General features: G+C 38.2%; 1 protein-coding gene and 1 pseudogene across 8 annotated transcripts in view; one reads left to right on the top strand and one right to left on the bottom strand.

Moving 5' to 3' along the window:
- Positions 1-18,452, top strand: part of SOX6 (SRY-box transcription factor 6) — a 666,111-nt gene that overhangs the window by 116,578 nt on the left and 531,081 nt on the right. The gene's annotated exons all lie outside the window — the stretch shown is intronic.
- On the bottom strand, positions 15,196-15,878 carry LOC133764422 (large ribosomal subunit protein eL6-like; annotated as a pseudogene).

An 18,452-nucleotide genomic window follows, 5' to 3' on the forward strand; every position in this document is an offset into this window, starting at 1 on the left:
TACACACAGCTACTACACATTTGTGAACTGTGGCCAGATACACACTTTAAATGAAAGGAGTTTGCATGTCTGAATGTGTATATCCATTACATTTTAAGCTTTTAAATTTCATATACTAGTGTCCTTAGATACTTGTTCTTTATGCTCTCTCTGTTTTTCAGTTTCTAATTTATATCTGAAAGCATAGCCTGGAGTATTTTTAATTTCCTGGTGGTGTTTTGGAGCAATATTGATGGAATTTTGAGGAAAAAATGTTTTAATAGTGTTCTTTATTTGCTGTAGTTTTGAATCTCTTTTTCCTCTGACTTTCTAAATTGTTAGTTTTTCTTGCAAACCTTTGAAATGGCCTGCCACTGAAATAAGGTAGGATTTAGGTTTATGGAGTTTGCTTCACTGGCTATATTTAAGCACACACACACAAAAAGCTACTGTTTATGGTCACACTATGGTTTTAGCCAGAAAAGCCCAGTATTAGAGACTTTGATGAGATGAGCAGTGAAGAGGCATTCTGGTCTTTCCAGTATAGCTGAGTTTCATTCTTCCATCTTGATGTCAAACCATATGTCTTAATTTTTGATTTGCAAATATGTTCACACTGGCTTGATGCCTTCTTGAGGTCATCTTTAGCTCTAGAATTTGTCTTTTGTTTGTTTTACACTTTAAAGTAAGACCTTACATCTATTTTTGCAAGCTTGTGTTTCTTAAGAATCTGCCTGTCAGGGATTTTTAACCTAATTGTTTTGTGCTTGTTGTCTAATGAAACTCCCACACTTAGTTTTTGGACCAATCCCTGAATATTACACAAGACCAGTTAGAAAGAAGCTTCCTTTTTGCAGCACCAGAACAAACTGCTCTAAAAAGTTTGTAATACTTTGGACTTGTTTCATTAAACCATTTTACTGGCATCATTAAACCATTGAGACCTGGGACCATTAAAACTTACTCATTACTATTATTATTATGGCTTTTATTACTTTTTCCCCCCACTGTACCAAGTTCTTCTGTTCTTTATTCTTTCATGTTGCTTACTACATATTGTGCCATCACAGCACATTTGGTAATTCCAAGTTAATTGCTCAATTATCAGTGATAGTCATGAAGCACTTGAAACATGCGCAGTGGAAGCTTTAAAAAATTTCAAAATAAGTTGGTGTGTCATAATCTTAAATGTGAAACATGCCAATATCTGCAGGCATAAAAATATACAGCCTGAGCTAGGCATTTCAAGGAAGGCAAAAACCTACTCTTAAAATCAGGGCTTTTGTCTGGAACTGAAGTGTTTCATCTTCCCTAATTTCAAACAACATGTCTAAATTTGATCTTGGTTTACTTTTCATCTCTAAAAATTTGGTTGTGGTTTATAAAGGAAAAGGGGAGTAAAACTGTATTGATTCTGTTTGAATGTTTTACTGGCAACTCACAATCACATATTCACTGTCAAGTAGAATTTAGTGTGAGGTGGATCCATGTTGGATGCCAATCAAGGAACCAAAATAATCTCTTTATCATGTTTATTCACCCATAAAGCAATCCTCTAATCAGAGGGTAGTATTAAAGTGAAGTTGTATATTGATGATTTATTGGTACTAAAAAAAAAAAAGGAAAAAAAATCTCTAGAAGAACAATGGCAATTTGGGGACTTACTCTGAATCCTATTCAGTAATATCCTCAGATGCCTTCAAGGTACTTACACATTATGGCAAAAATAATTATTGTAAGTCTTTTGACAACTAGGCAAACTATCATTAAATTTTTGCATTAGCATTCAGTTTAGAGTTTTCTCGAAACTAATATAGTGCCAGCAGCTCTTTTTTAGATGCTATTATGGTTCTTTCACATTTTTATAGTACTGTAGTAAAGCTGAATTTACTGGCAACATTTGAAGGTGGAGTAGAACTACACAAGAGTCAGCATTAAAGTGATTCAGTGCCTGTTGGAGGAAAAATTCTTCCTAACTTGAGATTGGAAACAATGTGGGACTCAGGGCAATTTTCTAAGAGCTGCTAATAAATTTGAATATTTTCCCAAAAAGCTGCTCTCTGATCTTGTTTTTAACCAAGAAGGTAGGCTTAATTATCTTCAGTATTCTTACATAACTTGTATTAATATTGAAAAGAATTGAATCTGTATGGAGATGGGGAAATAAAGCCGTTATTTGAGGTGAGTGGTGGTCTCAAATATACTGAAGTCCTGAGTATCAATAAATGCTCTAAGGTACAGCTAGCTACTATTTTATGAAATAATGATCTGTAATACGTGAAATATAGTCTATAATTAGGAGAAAGTAAAGTCATGGGTTCAAGTATTTCAATAGAAATATTTTTGTGATTTCAGTTTATAAAGGTTGTTTGAATAATTAGCAAAATCTAGTTCATTCAGTTGTATTTTGCCCTACATATTACTTTCAGCATTTAGTCTTATCTGAAACTCCTTTTTCATGTTATTTTGGAATGTTGGTATAAATGATAATAGTTTCACCGAATTTTTTGCCAACTCCAAAGCATAAAAATGTGAGTTGAATATTGAAAGTAAAGATAAAACATTTTGCACATTTCTTTCTTTCTGCATATCTCTTACATATTTTTTTCTGGAGGTTTTCAAAGATATGAGGCAATTGCAGTATAAAAAGATTAATTTCAAAGCAGCATCTTCCATAGATGACTGGCAAAAGAAACTAACTCTTAATATTTAATCAGTTGAAGTTTGTACAAATGATGTAATGCTTGTTATTATTGTTGTTTGCTTAGCACTAAGGGCTTGGCACTGTGCTTACAAGAGAAGAAAAGATGGTCTCTGCCCTACAGGCTTAAAACTTGATATGTTACTAGAGAGTTTCTGTGGGTGGAGTTTTCTTTGGATACAAACTGTACTGGAGTTAGTTCTTTCTTTTTCTTTTCATCTCACACAGTTTCATATAAACTTAAGTGAATGAATTCATTAATAAAAGCAGATTTTCTATTTTTATTTCACCTCTGGGCTCTTTTGTATTTTTTGGAACACACAAGCACAACAAAAAGGTATGTTTGACAGTTAATTATTATTTTTCTCTTTTTGATCTTGGCATCATAGATAATTAAGCAATAGCATTAATGTTACCCAAGCCTGCATCCCTATAACTGCCCGCATTAGGCAGAATACAGACTCTTTTCTTCCTTACAGCTAAGGCATGCTGATAATAAGCCTATGGCTTGGTTTTAATTACTGCCATACTGTTCTGAATTTTGTTGAACAAAGCAAAGAAAAAAATCCAGATACACAAGTATTTCCTTAAGTGAATCTTATTTTTTTTCCATTATTATGTATATTATGGTATCATCAGTTAAAATGGATTGTAAAAGGTGAGAATAGTCTCATATAATTTGATATCTTCTTTGGCAGTAAGTGTACACTCACAGGCTGAAGCTTTAACAGATGGAAATATTCTTGATTTTGTTCTGATAGTGGCAATACTCAAAGCCACAGATTATTGATTCTGTGACTTGTTAGAGGAAGTTTTTCCTCTGGACTTGCAGTCATAGGACAGAAATCTAAGAGGCAATATTTAGGGGAGGGCTGAGAAATTGATACATGAAAGATGTGGATGTAACTGTGAGAGCTGAGTATCAGAAAACTTTGAGGGCCTGGAACCTTTTGAGGGTAAGATATGATTGGACAAATCTAAGAAATAAGTGCCCTTCCAACTTCACTGCAGTAACTGAAAAGGAAAAAGGCAAGGAAATAAATGATTGAAATAGATTTTTGTAGAATCACAAAATAGATTAAAGGACCATTTTTCAAGATGTGGAAGTATTTGTTTTGATCAGAAAACAGTAACTTAAAAAACAGTTCTTTTCTCCTAATTTATTTCAAGCTTATTGATTGGAATTCAGTACCTGTTAGGTACAATTGTATGAGCTTTGGGAAATGTGTGCCTCCCAGGGTATGAACTGATGAGAGTATTTCTGCTTTCTCTGAGAAATAATATAGAAGTATATGAAAATAATCATATGTCTGTCAGGTGCCAATCTCATGTTTGGTAAATCTTTGAAAAGCTCTTTCATTGTACCTAAGACCAAGAAACATCCTTTAACTCCTAGAACAAAGAAATCAGGTGAATTAGGTTTCTGATGTTTTTATCTTGAAGTTAGAATGAAATCTCTCTTTTGTAAAGTGACTTATGGTGTACTGAATCTTCTTTTCTCTTCCCCTTCCTCTCTTCTTCCTCCTCCTTTCTCTCCCCTCTTCTGTCCTTTCTTTCATTTAGAGATAGTTTTAAAAAAATTCTGTTTGCTGCTTGCCAAGTTGTAAGACAGTGTGATGTTAGTTCAGATAATTTGTTGAAAAATGTAATTAAAATATGTTTATTTTGGCACAGAAATTTTTTGAAATCTGTGTATACCTTTTTATAATACAAATTTCCCATGAACTTTTTGAAGTACCCTCCTTCCTAACATGTTTCCCTTAAATTGTATGCAGGGTAATTGTTTTGATTTACAACTAATGAGTCCCAGTTGGGCTTTTTATATGAACCAAGGGCACTCTGGTCCATTTTGTGCAAAGAAACTGAGGGAGTGTTGGGATTAGTTTTACTATTGTGAGGTTATGGATATAGGATAATTGGAAAGAAATTATAATCTTTATTAGTCCAGCAGTATACTTAACCTGAGTTAGGATTTGTCAAATTTTTTAAAATATTTATTTATTTATTTGAAAGGCAGAGTTACACAGAGAGAAGGAGAGCCAGAGAGAGAGAGAGAGAGAGAGAGAGAGAGAGAGAGAGTCTTCCATCCACTGGTTCACTCCCCAGTTGGCTGCAATGGCCAGAACTGGGCCTATCCAAAGCCAGGAGCCAGAAGCTTCTTCTGGGTCTCCCACTCAGGTGCAGGGGACCAAGAACTTGGGCCATCTTTTACTGCTTTCCCAGGCCATAGCAGAGAGCTGGATTGGAAGTGGAGCAGCCGGGACTCGAACCAGTGCCCATATGGGATGCTAGAACTGCAGGTGGCAGCTTTACCCACTACACCACAGAGCCAACCCCGGATTTGTCAATTTTCAGAATAGGATAGATGAATAACTATGGTCAAAAAGGAGAATCTTAAGGGTTTTAGGAAGACCTCCTACTGTAAGATATTCTGTAACCCTTTAGAGAAGTTGTTAGTTGTGTTTCTCTGGTGTTTCTGCTACATAGAATATATAGTCTCAGTTTCTAATGTAATTTTTTTTGCCCCTTTGAATAGTCTTTGACTTAGGGATAAAGAGGAATAAATACCCCATAGACCCAAAAGCTTGAAGTTCATGAATTATCTAAATGATACCAAATGGGATACATAAATATACCAGGTACCAGGAATAAAGTTGTGGATTGGTTCAGGTTATGATTATATAAAACTGATAGCATGACAAATTGTGCAGCAGTTTGAAATGTCTAGAGGAAATTCTCCCACGACAACACCTCCCAGTGCTCCACGTTTCTCCATTTCTGTGACTAGAGACATTGGGAGGGAATTGGTAATTTGGGATATATACTTGGGATAGAGAAATTAACAAAAAATAGTTATTGTTTATGTTAAGAATCTGCATGTGCTAGGCACTTTTCTATTACTTTTAATCCTTTCAACAATCTGATGACTTCCTCCCTCTAAACTAATTCCTGTTTCTTTATTTCTAAATTTGAATTTCCTGCCCCCTTCCTTTTTTTTTTTCTGCATAGAATTTAAAGTAATGGTATTTATCATATATTTGTATTTTTGTTTATTTTCTATTTCCTTCTTTTAGATTGAAAACTCTGTCAGGACAGAGACTGTGACTTACAGTGTGTGACACATAGTCTGTTTATAGTAAATATTTGTTGAAAAAAAGAATAAGTGAATAAAAAATAAAAATAAGGAAGGAAGAGAGGGAGAATGGAAAGAAGAAAGGAAGGGAAGAAAGAAAGGCAGGCAGGAAGGAAGTAGAAAAAAGCAGAGCTGGATTTAAACTCTTTGACCTCAGAACCCATTTGTTCCCATTCTGGCACACCAGCAGTTTTATTTCATTTAAAGCATTCTTGATTAGAACTTTATCTTTAAAATGTCCATTTCAGCTTTCTTAAAGATCTCAATTTTTTTTTTTTACTTTTTTTTTTTTTTTTTTTTTTGACAGGCAGAGTGGACAGTGAGAGAGAGAGACAGAGAGAAAGGTCTTCCTTTTGCCGTTGGTTCACCCTCCAATGGCCGCCGCAGCTGGCGCGCTGCGGCCAGCGCACCGCGCTGATCCGATGGCAGGAGCCAGGTGCTTCTCCTGGTCTCCCATGGGGTGCAGGGCCCAAGCACTGGGCCATCCTCCACTGCCTTCCTGGCCAAAGCAGAGAGCTGGATTGGAAGAGGGGCAACCGGGACAGAATCAGGCGCCCCGACCGGGACTAGAACCCGTGGTGCCGGCGCCGCAAGGCGGAGGATTAGCCTAGTGAGCCGCGGCGCCGGCCAAAGATCTCAAATATTTGATCTCCGAACTTTTACGAGTTAGCCTGAGATGGAACACCGTGAAGAAGACCTGTCTTCTTTTTGCCTCATCCTGTTGGGATATTATAACCATCAACTCTTTGCAGAAATATATATGTCATATTCTTTATTTTTAGATTTCTGTTCCTCTTATACAACGACAGTGCTTTCCTCTCCTTCCTTCTCTGAGAGTGATCTTTAATTTAGAGTCAGTTGTTGCTGCTAAATTGACTGTTGGTAGCCGTGTTGTGCGTGTTCTGCTGAATTTTTTTGTGGAGGGATGGTGTGTCACATGTGAAGAGCTGGACTCAGTCAGAGGAGTTCTTAGCCTGCTGGATGCCAGACATTAGGGCTTGATTTAGGTCTTCCATGGTGACCTCATTTTTGCTCTTTAATTTTGTTCCTTTTTATTAATAATATGGTTGTCGAGATTTTTTTGTTTTAATTTTGATTTCTGCATAACACTATTGACAATTTTCATTTCTTTTTATTCCTGGTGCCATTTTTTTCTTAAAGATTTATTTATTTGAAAGGGAGAGAGAGAGAGAAGGAGAGAGAGAGAGAGAGAAACTTTCATGTGTTGGTTCACTGTCCAATGCCTGCAACATCCTGATCTAGGGCAGGACAAAGCCAGGATCCAGAAACTCCATCTGAGTCTACCATGCTGGTATCAGGAATCCAAGCACTTGGGCCATCATCTGCTCCCTCCCAGGTGCATTAACAGGAAGCTGGAGTAGATGCACTCTGATTTGGGATATGAGCATTAGAAGCAGCAGCCCAACATGCTGCACCACAGTGCAGACCCTCTGGTGCCATTTTTTTAAAAAAAAAATTACTTAAGAGAGTGAGAGAGCACACTCATATCTGATGGTTTGCTCCCCAAATACTAGCAACAGGCAAAACTGGACCTGGACTGACGCTCAGAGCCAGGAACTCAATGCAGATCTTTCACGTGGGTGGCAGGAGCAAAATTACCTGAGATATCATCAGTGCTTCCCAGGATGTATTTAGCAGGCAGCTGGAATTAGGAGCCAGACCTGAGAAATGAGCCAGGACTCCCATGTGGGATGTGCTTGTCTTAACCACTAGGCTATCACCTGCCCCAAGTGCCATCTTTTTAAAAAGCCTTACTGTGTCTTTCCATCTGCTTCTCAGAAAAGGTGGAAATTTAAGCATGAGAATAAATACAAGGTTTGCCCGGTCTTATTGTGCAGAAAGGTCTCATGGTGTCTAGGCTCTTAGCAATGCTAAATAGCCTTGAAGGCAAACACAGTGAGGATTATAGATGCGATCTGGTCAAACAGGAAGTGGGTATATCACAGATATATGAAGAGATACACATTTAAAGTTTGTCATCAACTAATTGTACTATATAAGCTCCCAAGAGAATACAAGAAACAGATGTTGGTAATGTGAAGCAATAACTATCTTTACCTGGACCAAATTAAAATCCTTAAGCTTAGGCTATATGGGAATTTATCATATGAAGCAGCCTGATATACTTAGAATCATACTTAGTATCATGATTAGGAGTGGATAGTATAACTGGCAGTCAACCTAACTTCCAACTTGACCTCTAAAACTATTTAAAGATGTAACTGTTTGTGTTCCCTACTAAGGCAAATCCTTTTCTGGTGGCAACTGTTTTCTTCCCAGGAGAGTTCTCAGTATCTGTTAGAAACTAATTCAATTCCAGGGGCCAGTGCCATGGCTCACTTGGTTAATCCTCCACTTGCAGCACCAGCATCCCATATGGGCACTGGGTTCTAGTCCAGGTTGCTGCTCTTCCAGTCCAGCTCTCTGCTGTGGCCCAGGAAGGCAATGGAGGATGGCCCAAGTGCTTGGGCCCCTGCACCCGCGTGGGAGATCAGGAAGAAGCACCTGGCTCCTGGCTTTGGATTCGCGTAGCTCCAGCCGTAGCTGCCATTTTGGGAATGAACCAACGGAAGGAAGAGCTTTCTCTCTATCTCTCTCTCTATCTATTACTCTACCTGTCAAATAAATAAATAAATAAATAAACTAATTCAATTCCAGATATATACTGACTATTAATTGTAGTTAAAGCACAGCATTGGATACTGCATTAGAAACAAATGCAGATGTTCAAAGTCCCTGTCCTCAACAAATTCAGGATTCATATATAATTTTTAAATTTTCCTTTTTTGTTGTCTTTGTGTCTAACCAACCGAATGCCTGGCACAAAGGAGGGGATAATAAATGTTAATTAGGTTGCATTGTTGAGTATTATAGAGGGGATGTGCAGAGGAATGGAGATATAATTCCCTATGTAGAATATAAGTACTTTAATTAAGTAAAAAATAACACCCTAGAGGGTTCAAAGAATTTAAGATGGCCCTTTAAGAAGAACTATTTGAAAATTGGGCAAAATTCTGTCAGTGGGGTAGGGGAAGAAGAGAAGAAGAGAGAAGCACACTATTAGTGAGACAAACAATTTGAACATAGGCGAAAAGTAGACACATGGGATCAGGTAAGAATGGAAAAGGGATCAGAGAGGTTCAGGTTGAGGTACATGGTATACAGGCTAGACAATTTCATGAGATCATATCATGACTTACAAGACTAAACTAAGGCATTTGTTAGATCATTGGGAGACATTACAACCAAGTGGTTTAGTGTTATGGTAGAAACTTAGCTTTTGAGAAATTAATTCAGCCAGAAGCTGGCAGAGTTGATTTGAGAAAAAGAGACTTGAGCTAGAGAAATAGCTTATGAGGGCTATTGCAGAAGTTCAGATAGGAGTTAAAAGGTTTAAAGAAGATACCAATAAGAATGATAAGACTATATGTAGTGGGAAGCATGATGGAAAGGAATGCAAATGACTCTGATTGTTTTCCTCCACTCAGAGATATAAGGTAAAACACAGCTAGCATGAATTTGAGAAAGTGAAGACAGTTAAGATTATGGTATTCTTTTTAAAGAGTTATTATTTATTTGAAAGAGTTATGGGGGGCAGAGAGAGAGAGGGAGGGAGAGGGGAGAGAGGAAAGGCAGAGAGAGAGAGAGAGAGAGAGAGAGAGAGAGACATCTTCCATCTGATGGTTTACTCCCTAGTTTGTCACCATGATCAGGGCTGGGCCAGGCTGAAGCCAGGGGCTAGGAGTTTCATCTGGGTCTCCCACATGGGTGGTAGGTGCCAAGCACTTGGCCATCATTTCACTGCTTTTCCCAGGCCATTAGCAGGGAGCTGGATCAGAATTGGAGCAGCTAGGACATGAACCAGCACCCATACGGGATGGCAGCATCACAGGTGGCAGCAACCTCCATTATACCACAGTGCCGGCCCAAAGATTATGGCATTTTTATCAGGTGGCTTCAACACAGGGATTAGTGCATGGCATCTGTGAAGAAGGAAGCAGGTACATGAAGAGTTTGGTTACATTTCTGCACTGCAAATATTTTAAGCTAAGGTACAGACCCTCTTTTACTTATATTTTTCAGGATGAGAGGGAATAATGTAAGCAAATTTATTCATGAGTGAGAAAAGGCTTATTGAAATAAAAGTTAAAAAATAAGCTTTTTGAAAATAGCAAAGTAAAGTTGACTTTGTAGAGGATCCTTGTCATCCATATTGAATATCATTTAGACTAGCACTACCATAATTCATTTATTCAGTCATGCTATAAGAACGTGAATTCTGAAAATAAAATAAAAAAAAAGAACGTGAATTCTGGACAATGAGGTAGAATTCAAAATAGAAATAAAAAAATTAGCCCTCAGCAATTTATAATCTATTTGTGGGAGGAGAGGCCCATCTCCATATTCTCCTCAATTATATGCAGCTTAACCTTATGGCACACTGAGCCCCTCACCATTGCCCCCTTATAGGATGCTCTTTCATATCTGTCTTGCTGTGTGTAAAGAATAGTGCATATGATGTCATGAATTGTAGTAAAATTCTTTTTGTTTGAATTGCTTAAACTCTAACTCCCATATATGCAACCATTCTATCAATTAAGATAAAAGAAATATCCTATAGTGAATCTCCATACTTTAAAAATTAGAAGCAAAAACTTTTTGAGTGCCTTCTGTGAATCAGAACTATATTTGACACTTCATATAAATTCTCAAATGTACTGTGTGGGATTCCTGGCACCCCAGGGCTGTTTTGAGCAGTAACTGTGATCTTATTCAAATCACAGAACCTCCTTAAGCCTCAGCTTCTTCACCTGTAAAATAAGAATATTATCTACTGCATACTTTTTACAGCTTTATTAAGCTATAAGTGAAATACATTAAACTGCATATATGCAAATCACATTTGATAGGTTTTGAGATAAGTATATACCAGTGAAGCCATTTCCACAATCAAGATAATGAACATATCCACTACCCCTAACAGTTCACTCATGATCCTTCCACATCTCTCACTCCTACTTTCCCTGTTGCTTCCCTGACCCCATCCACAGCAATCATGTTACTATGGATTAAGTTGCATTTTCTAGATTTTATATCAGTGGAATCACATAGTATATACTCTTTTTTTTGTCTGGTTTCATTCATTCATTCATCATTAATTATTTTGAGATCTGCCTATGTTGTACATGTAAATAGCTTCTTTTAAAAATTGCTGGGTAGTATTTCATCATACGGATATACCACAATTTTTTTTCGTTTATTAAACTTTTATTTAATGAATATAAATTTCCAAAGTACAGGTTATGGGTTACAATGGCTTCTCCCCTCCCATAACTTCTCTCCCACCCACAACCCTCCCCTTTCCCACTCCCTCTCCCCTTCCAATCACATCAAGATTAATTTTCAATTCTCTTTATATACAGAAGATCAGTTTAGTATATATTAGGTAAAGATTTCAACAGTTTGCCCCCATATAGCAACACAAAGTGAAAAAAATACTGTTGGAGTACTAATTATAGCATTAAATAACAGTGTACAGCACATTAAAGACAGAGATCCTACATAATATTTTTTTAAAAAAATTAATTAATTTTCTATGCCATTTCCAATTTAACACCAGGCTTTTTTTTTCATTTCCAATTATTTTTATATACAGAAGATCGATTCAGTATATAATTAGTAAAGACCTCATCAGTTTGTACCCACGCAGAAACACAAAGTGTAAAAATACTGTTTCAATACTAGTTATAGCATCACTTCACATTAGACAACACATTAAGGACAGATCCCACATGGGGTGTAAGTACACAGTGACTCCTGTTGCTGACTTAACAATTTGACACTCCTGTTCATGGCGTCAGTAATCTCCCTAGGCTCTAGTCATGAGTTGCCAGGGCTATGGAAGCCTTTAGGGTTCGCTGACTTTGATCTTATTCCGATAGGGTCACAGTCAAAGTGGAAGTTCTCTCCTCCCTTCGGAGAAAGGTACCTCCTTCTTTGATGGCCCCGTTCTTTCCACTGGGATCTCACTCACAGAGATCTTTCATTTAGGTCTTCTTTTTTTTCTTTCCCATGGTATCTTGGCTTTCCATGCCTACAATACTCTCATGGGCTCTTCAGCCAGATCCAAATGCCTTAAGGGCTGATTCTGAGGCCAGAGTGTTGTTTAGGACATCTGCCATTCTATGAGTCTGCTGTGTATCCCGCTTCCCATGCTGGATCCTTCTCTCCCTTTTTGATTCTATCAGTTAGTATTAGCAGACACTTGTCTTGTTTGTGTGATCCCTTTGACTCTTAGACACATCAGAGCCATCAACTATGAGCTGAAGATGATCACTTGGACTAGTGAGATGGCATTGGTACTTGCCACCTTGATGGGATTGTATTGGAATCCCCTGGCAATTTGATTGTACATTTGTCTTCTTTCTAGCTTCTGGCTACTAAAATTGAGGCTACTAAAAATGTGGACATTTATCTTTGTGTGGACATGTACTTTCAGTTCTCTTGGATCAATGTATAAGAATGGAATGGGAAGGTTAGATGTTAGATGTAAGTTTAATTTCACTGGAGATTTGCTAAAATTTCACAAAGTGGTTGTGCCATTTTACATTCCTACTAGTAATGTATGCGAGTTCCAGTTACTCTATATCCTTACCAATACTTGCTATGTTTAGTCTTCAATTTTAGCTATTCTAATGGTTTTATGGTGGTCTTCATTGTGGTTTTACTCATATTTATCTAATGACAGATGGTGCTGAATCTTTTTTCATGTGCTTATTTTCTGTTCATCTATTTTGTTGAAATATTTTTAAAATCTTTTGCTATTTTTGTGTGGTTGACTTCTTTTTTATTGAATTGTAATAGTCTTTTTTTATTTTTTATTTTTGACAAGCAGAGTGAACAGTGAGAGAGAGAGAGAGACAGAGAGAAAGGTCTTCCTTTTTGCTGTTGGTTCACCCTCCAATGGCCGCCGCAGCCAGCGCGCTGCTGCCAGCACACCGTGCTGATCCAAAGCTAGGAGCCAGGTGCTTCTTCTGGTCTCCCATGCAGGTGCAAGGCCCAAGGACTTGGGCCATCCTCCACTGCACTCCCGGGCCACAGCAGAGAGCTGGCCTGGAAGAGGGGCAACCGGGACAGAATCCGGCGCCCCGGCCGGGACTAGAACCTGGTGTGCCGGCGCCGCAAGGTGGAGGATTAGCCTATTGAGCTGCGGCGCCAGCCTGTAATAGTCTTTTGTGCATTGTATATAACAATGTCATTATTAAATATAATTTAAAATATTTTCTGCTGGTCTGTAATTTGCCTCTTAATTCAGTAAGTATCTCTTTATGAGTAAATATTTCAATTCTTTTTTAAAAAATTATTTATTTATTTGAAAGGCAGAATTGCAGAGAGGCAGAGGCAGAGGCTGAGAGAGATCTTCCATCCACTGGTTCACGCCCCAAATGGCCACAACAGCTGGAGCTGGGCCTATCTAAAGTTAGGAACCAGGAGCCAGGAGCTTCTTCTGGGTCTCCCACGTGGGTGCAGGGGCCCAAGCACTTGGACCATCTTCTACTGCTTTCCCAGGCCATATCAGAGAGCTAGATAGGAAGTGGAGCAGCCAGTTTTGAACCAGTGCCCATATTAGATAATGGTACTGCAGATGGTGGCTTTACCCACTATGCCACAGCACTGGCCCCAACAGTTCTTTTTTATAAAGATCTTTTTACTTATTTGAAAGGCAGAATTAGAGACAAAGGGAGAGGCAAAGGCAGAGAGAAAGAGAGAGAGAGAGAAAACCTTCCATCTACGTTTTCACTTTCCAACTGGCTTTAATGACCAAGACTAGGCCAGGCAAAAGGCAGGAGCCAGGACTTTCAGTCAGGGTCTCCCACATGGGCAAATGTTTCAATTTTTAATGAATTAAATTTACCATTTTTTCTTTTATATTTCATGCTTTTTGTGACCCTGTTTAAAGAAAAAATACTGTTGGACCAGTACCGCGGCTCACTTGGCTAATCCTCTGCCTGCGTTGCCGGCACCACGGGTTCTAGTCCTGGTTGGGGCACCGGTTCTGTCCCGGTTGCTCCTCTTCCAGGCCAGCTCTCTGCTGTGGCCCGGGAAGGCAGTGGAGGATGGCCCAAGTGCTTGGGCCCTGCACCCGCATGGAGACCAGGAAAAGCACCTGGCTCCTGGCTTCAGATCTACACTGCACCGGCCGTAGCGGTCATTTGGAAGGAAGACCTTTCTCTCTGTCTTTCTCTCTCACTGTCTAACTCTGCCTGGAAAAAAAACAAAACAAAACAAAACAAAACAAAACCTGCAAAATCTAAGTTCACTAAGATTTTCTCCTATTTATTCTTTGATAAATTTTATAGTGTCAACTTCTAATTCAGATCTGTGGATAACTGGTATATGGGGTGAGATAAGGTTTTATAATTGTTTTTTGCTTTGAACACTGACTTGTTCTCTTACCACTGGTTTAAAAGATTACTTGCTCTCCACTGAATTTCCTTACAATTTTTTTTTTTTTGAAAATCAATTGATGACGTGTGTATTGGTTTATTTCTGGAGTTGTTTCCCTATTCCGTTGATCCATTTATCTATTTTCTTTTATACAACCTCCTTGAGAACTTGATTACTACAGCTTCATTAGAATGATTTAGGAACTAATTTCCTTCTCTTAGATTTTCTGGAAGAATTTGTGTACAACAGTTATTATGTCTTTTTAAGTGCATAAAAGACTTTACCAATGAAGCCAGATGAGCTTGGAATTTCTTTGTTGGAAGTTTTTAAACTATAAATGTACTTTTAAAAATGTATGTATGACTACTTTTATCTAAATGGTGTACTTTAAGTGCATTTCATCAAAGTTGAATCTGTTGGTGTGGAATTGTTTATAATATCCATTTATTATGCTCTTTTCCGTAAATTTTTTGTTATCAGTCATTTTAATTAGGTTCTTCGTAAAAAAAAAAAAAAACCACCAATATGTCAGGGCCAACACTGTGGCATAGCAGGTAAGGCCGCTGCCTGCAGTGCCAGCATCCCATATGGGCACCAGTTCAGGTCCTGGCTGCTCCACTTCTGATCCAGCTCTTTGCTATGGCCTGGGAAAGCAGTGGAAGATGGCCCAAGTTCCTTGGGTCCCTGCACCCACGTGGGAGACCCAGAGGAAGCTCCTGGCTCCTGGCTTTGGAGCAGTGCAGCTCCGGCCGTTACGGCCATCTGGGGAGTGAAACAGTGGATGGAGGACCTCTACTCTCTCTCTGCCTCTGCTTCTCTGTAACTCTGCCTTTCAAATAAATAAGTAAATCTCTTGATAAAAGAAAATACCAACTTGTGAGGATAAATTCTGTATTTGTTAGAGCAAACCAGATCACAGGTAGCCCTGGAGCTGAGGAATAACTTTGCTTTTTGGTAAAATTTGCAGGTCCACAGCTTTCTGATCAATCTTGTGATACTCTGTAATCTTGTATATCTCTTTCTCCATGTCAAAGATCTCACCTTCCTGGTGTCTGGGCCTCCATAGCTTCTTGTTCTTGAAGTCAGCTTCAGTGATATGTTTTGAGATTTTCATACTGCTGAAACTAATGTTTGTGGAGGTGGCGATGATAAATTTCTGGTATGTTCTGTACAGAGGGACTCAGTTGAGGGCAAGCAGTCCAGTTACAAGCAGCAAGCCCCAGCTCAGGTGCCTCAGGAAAACCACCCCCTTGCCTCTGTAGTGCCCAGTGCGGATGATCAGAATGGTGCCGGGGTGATGCTGGCCTGTAGTTTGCTCCCATCCCTCACGGAGGTTCCTCTCCGCTCCCTACCATGCCTAAACAGCTTCTGAAGCGCATCCTCAGCAGGACAGTGTCTAGGCATTTTGTGACACTTGTCCCCCCTGGTGCCAGTGTTCTTGTCACCACAAACTGATTTTGTGACTGTCGCGAAAACCTTCTCGTTTTTCTTTTCAATCCTGGATTTAGGAGCTAAGTACTTCCTCTTATACATGACCTTTCTGGAACACATAGCAGATCAGGACTGTCTGCCAGTTTCTCTCACTAGGACAGGATATTAGCTGTAATGGAATCCCCTTTTGGGATTTTTTTAGCCTTGAGGTTATTCTTTTTAATCTTGCCACTAGCATTATTATATCTTGGCTTAGGTCTTAGTGTCTGCCTTTGGAACTTTTTCATCTGTCATCTTGTAAAATAGGAAAGAGTCAAAAATAAAATATTTATTTCACACACACACACACACACACAGTGAGAGTGAGATAGAGTTAGAAGAGAGATTCCATCTGCTGGTTCACTCCCCAAATGCTTGCAGTTGCTTGGGTTCTAAAGCAAGGAGAAGGGGAACTCAACCCAAGTTTCTCATGTAGATGGCAGAAATCCAACTCTTTGAGCCATCACCACTGCCTCCCAAGGTCTGAATTATTAAGAAGCTATAGCTGGGAATCGAACCCCAGGCCCTCCAATGCGGGACACAGACATCCTAACTGACAACTTAACTATTAGGCCTTTCTTAGGCTTGTAATGTATGTAGACGACTGAATGATGTCATCTTTCTCATTTCTGACATAACTCTGAATATAACATATCAAAATTTAATATTGGTTTTGTGTTTTATATTTTACATATTTTTATTTTATTATTTCTTTCTCACAGTATACTTTGCTTTTAAATGTTATTTATTTTCTGATTTGCTATGGGAAAAACTGAGATAATTGATTTGGTACCGTCTTTTTCAATTTAGGTGTTAGTGCTATAAACATACTTCTGCTTTAACTGCATCCCACATATTTTGATATACTTAATATTTTCATACAGTTAAATATTTTCTAATTTCCCTTTTGATTTGTTCTCTGATCCATTGTCATGAAGAAGTGTGTTGTTTGGTTCCTAATATTTGGGGATTTTCAATATATATATTTTCATTATTGATTGCCAGTTCAATTTTGTTGTTATCAGAGAACATATTTTGTATGGTCTGAATACCTTTCAATTTACTAATGCTTGCTTTATGGCTTAGAAAATGTTATATGTGTTCTACAAAAGAATGAGCATTCTGTTGTTGGACAATGTTCTGGTAAAATTAGTTGACAGTTTTTCAAGTCTTCTATTTTTTCCTTATTTTTTTGTCTACTTTTAGCATTATTGAAAGAGCGGCTGATTTTGAAAACTATAATTGTAATTCTCCTTGAAATTTTACATTTTTCTCTCTTGTATTTTGTAACTCCATTAGGTAGAAAAGTGTTTAGGACCATTGTGTCTTTCTGATGAATTGACCCCTTATGATCCTAAAAAAATTCCTCTGTTTCTAGTATTGTTGCTTGCTCTGAAATTGATTTTGTCTGATAGCCACTACAGGTTTCTCTTAGTTTGATCATGGAATATATTTTTAATCCTTTCACTAATAAAGAAATGTGTATTTATAAAGTGGATTTCTTCTAGACTGGCTGAATGTAATTATGTCTTGCTTTTTTTGTCTAGGATGATAATCTTTCCCATTTAATTTCAGTTTTTAGACTATTTACATTTAATGTGATTATCAACATGGTTAAATATAAATTTTTTTTTGCTTCTTATTTTACCAGCAACTTATAATTTTTTAAAGATTTTTTTATTTATTTGAAAGTCAAGTTACACATAGAAAGAAGGAGAGCCAGAGAGAGAGAGAGAGAGAGAGAGAGAGGTCTTCCATCTGCTGGTTCGCTCTCCAGTTGGCTGCAACAGCCGGAGCTGTACCCATCTGAAGCCAGGAGCCAGGAGCTTCTTCTGGATCTCCCACTCAAGTGCAGGAACCCAAAGACTTGGGCCATCTTCTGCTGCTTTCCCAGGCCATAGCATATAGCTGGATCGAAGTGGAGCGGCCAGGACTTGAACTGGCACCCATATGGGATACCAGCACTGCAGGTGGTAGCTTTACCAATTATGCCACAGTGCTGGCCCCTTTATTATTCCCTTTTCCTTTTTTCTTGCCTTCTTTTGAATTTCTTAGGAATTTTTATGATTTTTTTTTCATTTATTAAACTTTTATTTAATGCATATAAATTTCCAAAGTACAGCTTATGGGTTACAATGGCTTCCCCCCTCCCATAACTTCCCTCCCGCCCGCAACCCTCCCCTTTCCCGCTCCCTCTCCCCTTCCAATCACATCAATTCATTTTCAATTCTCTTTATATACAGAAGATCAGTTTAGTATATATTAGGTAAAGATTTCAACAGTTTGCCCCATATAGCAACACAAAGTGAAAAAACTACCGTTGGAGTACTAGTTATAGCATTAAATAACAGTGTACAGCACATTAAAGACAGAGATCCTACATAATATTTTTTTTAAATTAATTAATTTTCTATGCCATTTCCAATTTAACACCAGGTTTTTTTTTTTCATTTCCAATTATTTTTATATACAGAAGATCGATTCAGTATATAATTAGTAAAGACCTCATCAGTTTGTACCCACACAGAAACACAAAGTATAAAAATACTGTTTCAGTACTAGTTATAGCATCACTGCACATTAGACAACACATTAAGGACAGATCCCACATGGGGTGTAAGTACACAGTGACTCCTGTTGCTGACTTAACAATTTGACACTCCTGTTCATGGCGTCAGTAATCTCCCTAGGCTCTAGTCA

Source organism: Lepus europaeus, chromosome 7, assembly GCF_033115175.1.
Source record: "Lepus europaeus isolate LE1 chromosome 7, mLepTim1.pri, whole genome shotgun sequence".
In the NCBI taxonomy this organism is placed as follows: Eukaryota; Metazoa; Chordata; class Mammalia; order Lagomorpha; family Leporidae; genus Lepus; species Lepus europaeus.